The sequence below is a fragment of the Bombina bombina genome, chromosome 3 (assembly GCF_027579735.1).
Source record: "Bombina bombina isolate aBomBom1 chromosome 3, aBomBom1.pri, whole genome shotgun sequence".
Lineage (NCBI taxonomy): Eukaryota > Metazoa > Chordata > Amphibia > Anura > Bombinatoridae > Bombina > Bombina bombina.
This window is the reverse complement of record NC_069501.1, coordinates 588,995,047-589,006,987: the sequence shown is the minus strand read 5'-3', so window position 1 is coordinate 589,006,987 and position 11,941 is coordinate 588,995,047.

Below are 11,941 nucleotides of genomic sequence, written 5' to 3'. Positions count from 1 at the left end.
CCTAGTTAAAATAATAACAAATTTACCTGTAAAATAAATCATAACCTAAGTTATAATTAAACCTAACACTACCCTATCAATAAATTAATTAAATAAACTACCTACAATTACCTACAATTAACCTAACACTACACTATCAATAAATAAATTAAATACAATTGCTACAAATAACTACAATTACATAAACTAACTAAAGTACAAAAAATAAAAAAGAACTAAGTTACAAAAAATAAAAAAATATTTACAAACATAAGAAAATTATTACAACAATTTTAAACTAATTACACCTACTCTAAGCCCCCTAATAAAATAACAAAGCCCCCCAAAATAAAAAATGCCCTACCCTATTCTAAATTAAAAAAGTTAAAAGCTCTTTTACCTTACCAGCCCTGAACAGGGCCCTTTGCGGGGCATGCCCCAAGAAATTCAGCTCTTTTGCCTGTAAAAAAAACACATACATTACCCCCCCCCCAACATTACAACCCACCACCCACATACCCCTAATCTAACCCAAACCCCCCTTAAATAAACCTAACACTAAGCCCCTGAAGATCTTCCTACCTTGTCTTCACCATCCAGGTATCACCGATCCGTCCTGGCATCCGGTGCTGAAGAGGTCCAGAAGAGGGTCCAAAGTCTTCCTCCTATCCGGCAAGAAGAGGACATCCGGACCGGCAAACATCTTCTCCAAGCGGCATCTTCGATCTTCTTCCATCCGGTGCGGAGCGGATCCATCCTTCTTCTCCGACGACTAGACGACGGTTCCTTTAAATGACGTCATCCAAGATGGCGTCCCTTGAATTCCGATTGGCTGATAGGATTCTATCAGCCAATCGGAATTAAGGTAGGAATATTCTGATTGGCTGATGGAATCAGCCAATCAGAATCAAGTTCAATCCGATTGGCTGATCCAATCAGCCAATCAGATTGAGCTCGCATTCTATTGGCTGATCGGAACAGCCAATAGAATGCGAGCTCAATCTGATTGGCTGATTGGATCAGCCAATAGGATTGAACTTGATTCTGATTGGCTGATTCCATCAGCCAATCAGAATATTCCTACCTTAATTCCGATTGGCTGATAGAATCCTATCAGCCAATCGGAATTCGAGGGACGCCATCTTGGATGACGTCATTTAAAGGAACCGTCATTCGTCGTCTAGTCGTCGGAGAAGAAGGATGGATCCACGATGGAGGTCTTCAAGATGGACCCGTTCCGCACCGGATGGAAGAAGATCGAAGATGCCGCTTGGAGAAGATGTTTGCCGGTCCGGATGTCCTCTTCTTGCCGGATAGGAGGAAGACTTTGGACCCTCTTCTGGACCTCTTCAGCACCGGATGCCAGGACGGATCGGTGATACCTGGATGGTGAAGACAAGGTAGGAAGATCTTCAGGGGCTTAGTGTTAGGTTTATTTAAGGGGGGTTTGGGTTAGATTAGGGGTATGTGGGTGGTGGGTTGTAATGTTGGAGGGGGGTATTGTATGTTTTTTTTTACAGGCAAAAGAGCTGATTTTCTTGGGGCATGCCCCGCAAAGGGCCCTGTTCAGGGCTGGTAAGGTAAAAGAGCTTTTACATTTATTAATTTAGAATAGGGTAGGGAATTTTTTATTTTGGGGGTCTTTGTTATTTTATTAGGGGGCTTAGAGTAGGTGTAATTAGTTTAAAATTGTTGTAATATTTTTCTTATGTTGGTAAATATTTTTTTATTTTTTGTAACTTAGTTCTTTTTTATTTTTTGTACTTTAGTTAGTTTATGTAATTGTAGTTATTTGTAGCAATTGTATTTAATTTATTTATTGATAGTGTAGTGTTAGGTTAATTGTAGGTAATTGTAGGTAGTTTATTTAATTAATTTATTGATAGGGTAGTGTTAGGTTTAATTATAACTTAGGTTAGGAATTATTTTACAGGTAATTTTGTTATTATTTTAACTAGGTAACTATTAAATAGTTCTTAACTATTTAATAGCTATTGTACCTGGTTAAAATAATTTCCAAGTTGCCTGTAAAATAAATATTAATCCTAAAATAGCTACAATATGATTATAATTTATATTGTAGCTATATTAGGGTTTATTTTACAGGTAAGTATTTAGCTTTAAATAGGAATAATTTATTTAATAAGAGTTAATTAATTTCGTAAGATTTAAATTATATTTAAGTTAGGGGGGTGTTAGTGTTAGGGTTAGACTTAGCTTTAGGGGTTAATCCATTTATTATAGTAGCGATGAGCTCCGGTCGGCAGATTAGGGGTTAATAAGTGTAGGCAGGTGTCGGCGACGTTGAGGGGGGCAGATTAGGGGTTAATAAATATAATATAGGGGTCGGCGGTGTTAGGGGCAGCAGATTAGGGGTACATAAGTATAACGTAGGTGGCGACGCTTTGCGGTCGGCAGATTAGGGGTTAATTATTGTAAGTAGCTGGCTGCGACATTGTGGGGGGCAGGTTAGGGGTTAATAAATGTAATACAGGGCTCGGTGGGGTTAGGGGCAGCAGATTAGGGGTACATAAGTATAACGTAGGTGGCGGTCGGCAGATTAGGGGTTAAAAAAATGTAATCGAGTGGCGGCGATGTGGGGGGACCTCGGTTTAGGGGTACATAGGTAGTTTATGGGTGTTAGTGTACTTTAGGGTACAGTAGTTAAGAGCTTTATGAACCGGCGTTAGCCCAGAAAGCTCTTAACTCCTGCTATTTTCCTGCGGCTGGAGTTTTGTCGTTAGAGCTCTAACGCTCACTTCAGAAACGACTCTAAATACCGGCGTTAGAAAGATCCCATTGAAAAGATAGGATACGCAATTGACGTAAGGGGATCTGCGGTATGGAAAAGTCGCGGCTGAAAAGTGAGCGTTAGACCCTTTAATCACTGACTCCAAATACCGGCGGTAGCCTAAAACCAGCGTTAGGAGCCTCTAACGCTGGTTTTCACGGCTAACGCCAAACTCCAAATCTAGGCCTAAGTTATTTGCATATGTATGGGAAAACAGACCAGCTAGGATTAATAGAGAATTAATGTGCATGCCAACCGGGAGGGGTGGACTGGGCGTCCTAAACATAGAAAAATACAGATTAGCAATATTCCTACAAAGGATCATTGACTGGTGCACACATTTCTCAATAAAAGCGTGAGTGGAACTTGAACACAACATTGTGAACAAGATACACCTGGGGTCCCAATGTTGGCTAACAAACAGGCAGACTTCCCAAGAGTCTAATCCTAACTCTATTATTTCAGAGACTTTTCACGTATGGAACAAAATACTAATAACATACCCGAACATATCCTCACAGAACTCTCCTAGATTTCCTCCCAGGATCGAACATATCTAGCAAAACACTAACTACAAAACAAAGATTGCTAGCGGTCTATCAGCTGGGAAATGAGCATAGATTTTACAGCTCTGAGGAGCTAGCGAATGATGGACTGGAGTTCTCTAAAAATTGGCTCCTTTTGCGCCAATGCCAGTCTTATATCACAAAACACCCAGATCGTAGAAACCTGGTGAGGCCTATGACTACATTTGAATCACTATGTAAATCAGTAACACCACACAAAAAGACATTAGCTACCTCTCATGCATTACTACCTCCCACCGCATGGCTACATCCCATATTACATAAATAGGTGGAATGAAGAGTTAGAAATAGATCTGACACCAAGAGAGGTCTCTGCAATCTTCTCGAATGTGACTAAGGTTTCCTCCTCTACCCGCCTAATAGAATTAAACCTAAAAATAATTCAAAGATGGTACTATACACCATCCAGGATACACAAGCTTTACAAATCCGCAAGTGACACTTGTTGGAGATGTGACACTGCTAGGGGCAGCATGGCTCACATCTGGTGAAAATGCCCCCCGATTGTTGAGATGTGGGAAAATGTGGCCAGGCAGACTTCAGAGATGGTAGAGTTCACGATCCCACCTGATCCCCGCATATGGATATTTAATATCACTCCCAAAAAACTACAAACACGTGAAAAAATTTATATACTGTATATTGCAAGTAATAGCATGAAGTCACTTATAGCTAGGAATTGGAAACAAAAAGATGCACCCACCATGGCCAAGTGGCTCCACACGTTTCAACACATCCTACAGATGGAGGAATACGCTTACATTAAACTTAGGACTGAAGAATCATATAGCCTAATGAAAATTAGTTGGGACAAATATATAGCAAACAAATTTCCTACGTAGTAACCACAAATGGCCTCTTGATTATGTTCCACCATGAGCTTAACTTAAGGTTCTAGTTATCTGACAAATGTAGCAATGGAATGTTTTAGTTGATCATTGTTAATCGCATTACACTGTACAAATGCAAAATTATATGAAAAAGAAAAACTTCAATGATGTTGTTCAAAGAAACTTGTACTTACAGAATGATATTTGCATATTTTTTTATTTCACTGTAATGTACAAAATATTTATGACAATAAAGTTGTTTTTTTATTAAAAATAAATAAATAAAAAGATTAAACAGTTGCAACCAAGGATACTTTTACAAATCAGTACAAGTGAATGAGAACATTAAATTAGGAGATAGGAATAATAACTGAGTTGTATAAAGTGCTTAAAGTGTGTGGAAAGGTGTTTCACAAGGTGTTGGAGTGTAACCTTAAATCATATCTAGTACTGGATACACATGGTTTGTGTGTCACAGGTGATATTCACTTTATTTCAAGTCCATATGTGTATTTTTTATGTATCACCATGGCCACATTATAACAATTGGCCATATCCAATATGTAAAAGTGTGTTTCATTCTCAGGCTGGTTCTAACATGTAACAGTAACATATGGACCATATCTAGTCCAATTGAAGCTATGAGTTTGGCTATATGCATGATGCCAGTGTTGGAATCCGTTTGAACATGCTGCTTCATATGTATTCTCTGGTACCCTTTTGCTAATATAACTGCAATAGGCACAGACTTAATACTCATTTTTTGCTTATATGTAAGCGGTTTCAATTTAGAATGATCCATAATGTGCAGACATATGTTAATGTAGATATTTCATAACCCTAGTAAGTATTTTTTGTGGTCTTCCTGATTCACATAAAGACACGATACACAGTTATACTAAAATGCTACTGCCCATAATAACATCCATTTGCCCACTTTATAGATAGTTGCCAAATATTCGGAACATTGATCTTAAATTGCCCATAATTTTACCTGTTTGCCCATTTTAAAGATGGCTGCCACTAACTTGGATGTCATAAATGTTCCTGAATGGCGCCAAAATTAGTCACACTCCCTCTCCCCTGATATGCTGAACTAGCCTTTAAATATCTTAGTCATTCTGAGTACTGGTATAGTCTTGATAAAGGCCCCCCAGGTCGAAACGCATTGACAGACCCCTCATTTGAGATATCAGCCTGAGATACAAGGTTAACACACTTCCTATATGAGCCCTGTTTTAGCAGCAGTTTTTTTGGTGCACCTGTATTTTTTTCTTTTTCCTTTAGGCATCCGGACTAAGCTTTTGACTTCACATTACGGATAATATTTTACTCCCGGATAACCTGCAACCACTTCAGCTGGATTCATACATCTTGGACTTCCTTTTTTTCTCTTTCCCCTTCTTTTCACTATCATCATTTTTTGTTTTCATTTTTTCGCATTTGGACAATTTTTAATTAATTTTTAAATTTATCATTATATGTATTTTATTTTATTTTTTTTGAGCTGTTAATTAGTGATGTCGCGAACTTAAAAATTCGGACTTCAATAGGCAGGCGAACTTTAAAACCTACAAGGACTCTTTCTGGCCACAATAGTGATGGAAAAGTTGTTTCAAGGGGACTAACACCGGGACTGGGGAATTGCTGGAGGGGGATCCATGGCAAAACTCCCATGGAAAATTACATAGTTGATGCAGAGTCTGCTTTTAACCCATAAAGGGCCTAAATCACCTAACATTCCCAAATTGTTTGCAATAAAGTGCTTTAAAACATCAGTTATGATGTTGTATCTATCAGGTAGTGTAAGTGTTACGGCCGCTTCACAGTGACAGAGCAAACTCCAAGTGTAACGCACCGCAAACAACCGCAAACAGTCCATTTGCACAACCATGAGATAGATAGATTTGATAGATAGATACATAGATTACATAGCTCAATCGATGCAATATACATATGATTGATACAAATTACATAGATCAATAGATGCAATATACATTTGATAGATACGAATTACATTGATCAATAGATGCAATATCCATTTGATAGATACGAATGTTATTGATCCAAAGATGCAATATACATTTGATAGATACGAATTACATCAACCAAAATATGTAATATGCATTTTATAGATACAAATTACATTGATCAATAGATGCAATCTACATTTGATAGATATGTTTGATAGTTAGATCGATTTGATAGATAAATAGATAGATTTGAAATATATATAATTTCCCTGACAGAGTATAACAATAAGACATGCGGTCTGTGACCCGTGGTGTGTTAAGTAGTACTATTCTTAGCAGTTTACTACAACCTGTTACTCCCCCTATCTGGGGAGGTCTATATGGCCTGCATTTTTGGAACCGAGAGATGGAAGAAGATGATTGGTCTGTCCTCCTACTTCAAATTTGTCCAAAACACAAGTGGCTGTCTCAAAACAATCCGGACAGAAGATAGATAGATAGATAGATAGATAGATAGGATAGGATAGATAGATATACATAGATTGATAGTTAGATAGAATCGATAGAAGAGAAATAGATAGATTTGTTAGATATATAATTACCCTGACAAAGTATAATAATTAAACATGCGGTCTGGGATCCATGGTAACTAGGTTGTGTTAATTAGTACTACTCTTAGCACTTTCAGCCCTGTAACTCCTCCTATCGGTGGAGGTCTATATGGCGTGTATGATTACCCTGACAAAGTATAACAACAAGACACGTGGTCTGGGACCCATGGTAATTAGGTTGTGTTAAGTAAAACTTTTCTTAGCACTTTAATCCCTCTTACTCCCCCTTTCGGTGGAGTTCTATATGGCCTGCATGATTACCCTGACAAAGTATAACAACAAAACATCTGGTCTGGGACCCATGGTAACTAGGTTGTGTTAAGTAGTACTATTCGTAGAACTGTAATCCCTGTTACTCCCCCTATCAAGGGCCTGCATGATTACCCTGACAAAGTATAATAAGAAAACATGCTGTCATGGACCCATTGTAACTAGGTTGTGTTAAGTAGTACTATTCTTAGCACTTTAGGGAGGTCTATATGGTGTGCCTGATTATCCTGGCAATATATAACAACAAGACATGCGGTCTGTGAACCACTGTTAACTAGGTTGTTTTAATTTTTACTATTCTTAGCACTTTAATCCCTGTTCCTCCCCCTATTGGGGGCGGTCTATATGGCCTGGCTGATTATCCTGGCAAAATCTAATAACAAGACATGCGATCTGGGAACCACTGTTAATGTCAACTAGGTTGTGTTAAGTTCTACTATTCTTTGCACTTTAACCCCTGTTACTTCCCCTATCAAGGGAGGTCTATATGGCCTGCATGATTACCCTGACAAAGTATAACAACAAAACATGCGGTCTGGGACCCATGGTGGTACTGGTATAACTAGGTTTTCTTAAGTATTACTATTCTTTGCAGTGTAATCCCTGTGATTGGTCTGTCCTACTACTTCAAATTTGTCCAAAACACAAGTGGCTGTCTCCAAACAGTCTGGACAGAAGAGAGATAGATAGGATAGATAGATATACATAGATTGATAGTTAGATAGAATCGATAGAAGAGAAATAGATCGATTTGTTAAATATATAACTACCCTGACAAAGTATAATAATTAAACATGCGGTCTGAGACCCATGCTAACTAGGTTGTGTAGAGTAGTACTATTCTTAGCACTTTCATCCCTGTAACTCCTCCTATCAGGGGAGGTCTATATGGCCTGCATTATTACCATGACAAAGTATAACAACAAGACACGCGGTCTGGGACCCATGGTAACTAGGTTGTGTTAAGTAATACTTTTCTAAGCACTTTAATCCCTGTTACTCCCCCTATCCGGGGAGGTCTATATGGCCTGCATGATTACCCTGATAAACTATAATAACAAAACATGCGGTCTGGGACCCATGGTGGTTCTGGTATAACTAGGTTTTCTTAAGTATTACTATTCTTCCCAGTTTAATCAAAGTGATTGGTCTGTCCTCCTACTTCAAATTTGTCCAAAACACAAGCGGCTGTCTCAAAACAGTCCCGACAGAAGATAGATAGATAGGATAGATAGATATACATAGATTGATAGTTAGATATAATCGATAGAAGAGAAATAGATAGATTTATTAGATATATAATTACCCTGACAAAGTATAATAATTAAACATGCGGTCTGGGACCCATGGTAACTAGGTTGTGTTAAGTAGTACTATTCTTAGCACTTTAATCCCTGTAACTCCCCTTATCGGGGGGGGGTCTATATGGCCTGCATGATTACCCTGACAAAGTATAACAACAAGACACGCGGTGTGGGACCCATGGTAACTAGCTTGTGTTATTTAGTACTTTTCTTAGCACTTTAATCCCTGTTACCCCCCCTATCGGGGGAGGTCTATATGGCCTGCCTGATTACCCTGACAAAATACAATAATAAGACATGCGGTCTGGGACCCATGGTAACTAGGTTGTGTTTTTAGTAGTACTATTCTTAGCACTTTAATCTCTGTAACTCTCCCTATCGGGGGAGGTCTATACGGCCTGCATGATTACCCTTACAAAAAATAATAATAAGACATCTGCTCTGGGTCTGGGACCCATGGTAAGGTTGTGTTAAGTAGTACTGTTCTTAGCATTTTAATACCTGTTACTCACCCTACCGGGGGAGTTCTATATGGCCTGCATGATTACCCTAACAAAATATAATAATAAGACATATGCTCTGGGACCCATGGTAAGTTTTTGTTAAGTAGTACTGTTCTTAGCATTTTAATACCTGTTACTCACCCTATCGGGGGCGGTCTATATGGCCTTCATGATTACCCTAACAAAATATAATAATAAGACATATGCTCTGGGACCCATGGTAACTAGGTTGTGTTAAGTAGTACTGTTCTTAGCATTTTAATACCTGTTACTCACCCTATCGGGGGAGGTCTATATGGCCTGCATGATTACCCTTACAAAATATAATAACAAGACATGCGGTCTGTGACCCATGGTAACTAGGTTGTGTTAAGTAGTACTGTTCTTAGCATTTTAATACCTGTTACTCACCCTATCAGGGGAGGTCGATATGGCCTGCATGATTACCCTAACAAAATATAATAACAAGACATGCGGTCTGGGACCCATGGTAACTAGGTTGTGTTAAGTAGTACTGTTCTTAGCATTTTAATACCTGTTACTCACCCTATCGGGGGAGGTCGATATGGCCTGCATGATTACCCTAACAAAATAAAATAATAAGACATATGCTCTGGGACCCATGGTAACTAGGTTGTGTTAAGTAGTACTGTTCTTAGCATTTTAATACCTGTTACTCACCCTATCGGGGGAGGTCTATATGGCCTGCATGATTACCCTTACAAAATATAATAACAAGACATGCGGTCTGTGACCCATGGTAACTAGGTTGTGTTAAGTAGTACTGTTCTTAGCATTTTAATACCTGTTACTCACCCTATCAGGGGAGGTCGATATGGCCTGCATGATTACCCTAACAAAATATAATAACAAGACATGCGGTCTGGGACCCATGGTAACTAGGTTGTGTTAAGTAGTACTGTTCTTAGCATTTTAATACCTGTTACTCACCCTATCGGGGGAGGTCGATATGGCCTGCATGATTACCCTAACAAAATAAAATAATAAGACATATGCTCTGGGACCCATGGTAACTAGGTTGTGTTAAGTAGTACTGTTCTTAGCATTTTAATACCTGTTACTCACCCTATCGGGGGAGGTCTATATGGCCTGCATGATTACCCTTACAAAATATAATAACAAGACATGCGGTCTGTGACCCATGGTAACTAGGTTGTGTTACCCATGGTAACTAGGTTGTGTTAAGTAGTACTGTTCTTAGCATTTTAATACCTGTTACTCACCCTATCGGGGGAGGTCGATATGGCCTGCATGATTACCCTAACAAAATATAATAACAAGACATGCGGTCTGGGACCCATGGTAACTAGGTTGTTTTAAGTAGTACTGTTCTTAGCATTTTAATACCTGTTACTCACCCTATCGGGGGAGGTCTATATGGCCTGCATGATTACCCTTACAAAATATAATAACAAGACATGCGGTCTGTGACCCATGGTAACTAGGTTGTGTTACCCATGGTAACTAGGTTGTGTTAAGTAGTACTGTTCTTAGCATTTTAATACCTGTTACTCACCCTATCGGGGGAGGTCGATATGGCCTGCATGATTACCCTAACAAAATATAATAATAAGACATATGCTCTGGGACTTATGGTAAGTTTGTGTTAAGTAGTACTGTTCTTAGCATTTTAATACCTGTTACTCACCCTATCGGGGGAGTTCTATATGGCCTGCATGATTACCCTAACAAAATATAATAATAAGACATATGCTCTGGGACCCATGGTAAGGTTGTGTTAAGTAGTACTGTTCTTAGCATTTTAATACCTGTTACTCACCCTATCGGGGGAGGTCTATATGGCCTGCATGATAACCCTAACAAAATATAATAACAAGACATGCGGTCTGGGACCCATGTTAACTAGGTTGGTTGTGTTAAGTAGTACTGTTCTTATTAGTTTAATACCTGTTACAACACCGAATGTTGGGAGGTCTATCTGGCCTGCATGCTTAGCCGCACCAAACCAAAAAAAAAGACATGTGGTTGTGTAAAGTAGTACTATTCTTAGCACTTTCATCCCTGTTACTTCAAGGCCTCTCGGGGGTGGTCTACATGGCCATCATGTTTAGCCTAACATAGTACAACAATAAAACCTTGGCTCTTCAAAGCCTGTTAATTGGCTTTATTTTGGTAGTACTGTTCTTATTAGTTTAATATCTGTTACAACACTGAATGGTGGGAGGTCTATATGGCATGCATGATTAGCCGCACCAAACCAAAAAAAAGGCATGTGGTCTTGGACTAAGACACATGGCTAACTCGGTTGTGTAAATTAGTACTATTCTTAGCACTTTCATCCCTGTTACTTCCAGGCCTCTCAGGGGTGGTCTACATGGCCATCATGATTACCCTCACCAAAATATAACAACAAGACGTGCGGTCAGGGAACCATGGTAAGGTTACTTCCTTTCTCAAAATCGAGTATACCAGTTGCAGTCAGAGGTTCTGACCCTGCATTATGGCTGCACCTCTCCCTAAAAGAGGCATCCGTTACAGAGTCTGTGGGCCTGTATGCAAAGAGCTGGCCTGCCTAAAAGGAGCAGCAAGGCAGTACAGGTTGTTCTCCTTCAGCCGTTTTATACGATGGCCCACGAACCTCAACAGCCACAACAGCAGGAAACACCACCTATGCCATCCTTTTGAACAATAGAGTACAGGTATGGCATTGATTTTAGGAACACTGAGATAATTTTTAGGAACCGTGAAATTGAACAAAAAACCATGCTTGGACACTCAGTACAGTACAGGTCGTTCCCCTTCGACATTTTTATAAGAGGGTCCCGGACCCTCAACAAAAACAACAGCAGGAAAGAGGACATATGGCATCCTTTTGAACAATAGAGTACAGGTAAGGCATTGATTTTAGAAACCCAGAGATAATTTTTAGGAAACGGGAAATAGAAAAAAACATTGATTGGACACCCAGTACACTTCTTTCTCCTTCGGCCTTTTAATAAGAGGGTCCAGGACCCTCAACAGAAACAACAGCAGGAAAGAGGACATATGGCATCCTTTTGAACAATAGAGTACAGGTAAGGCATTGATTTTAGAAATCCGGAGATAATTTTT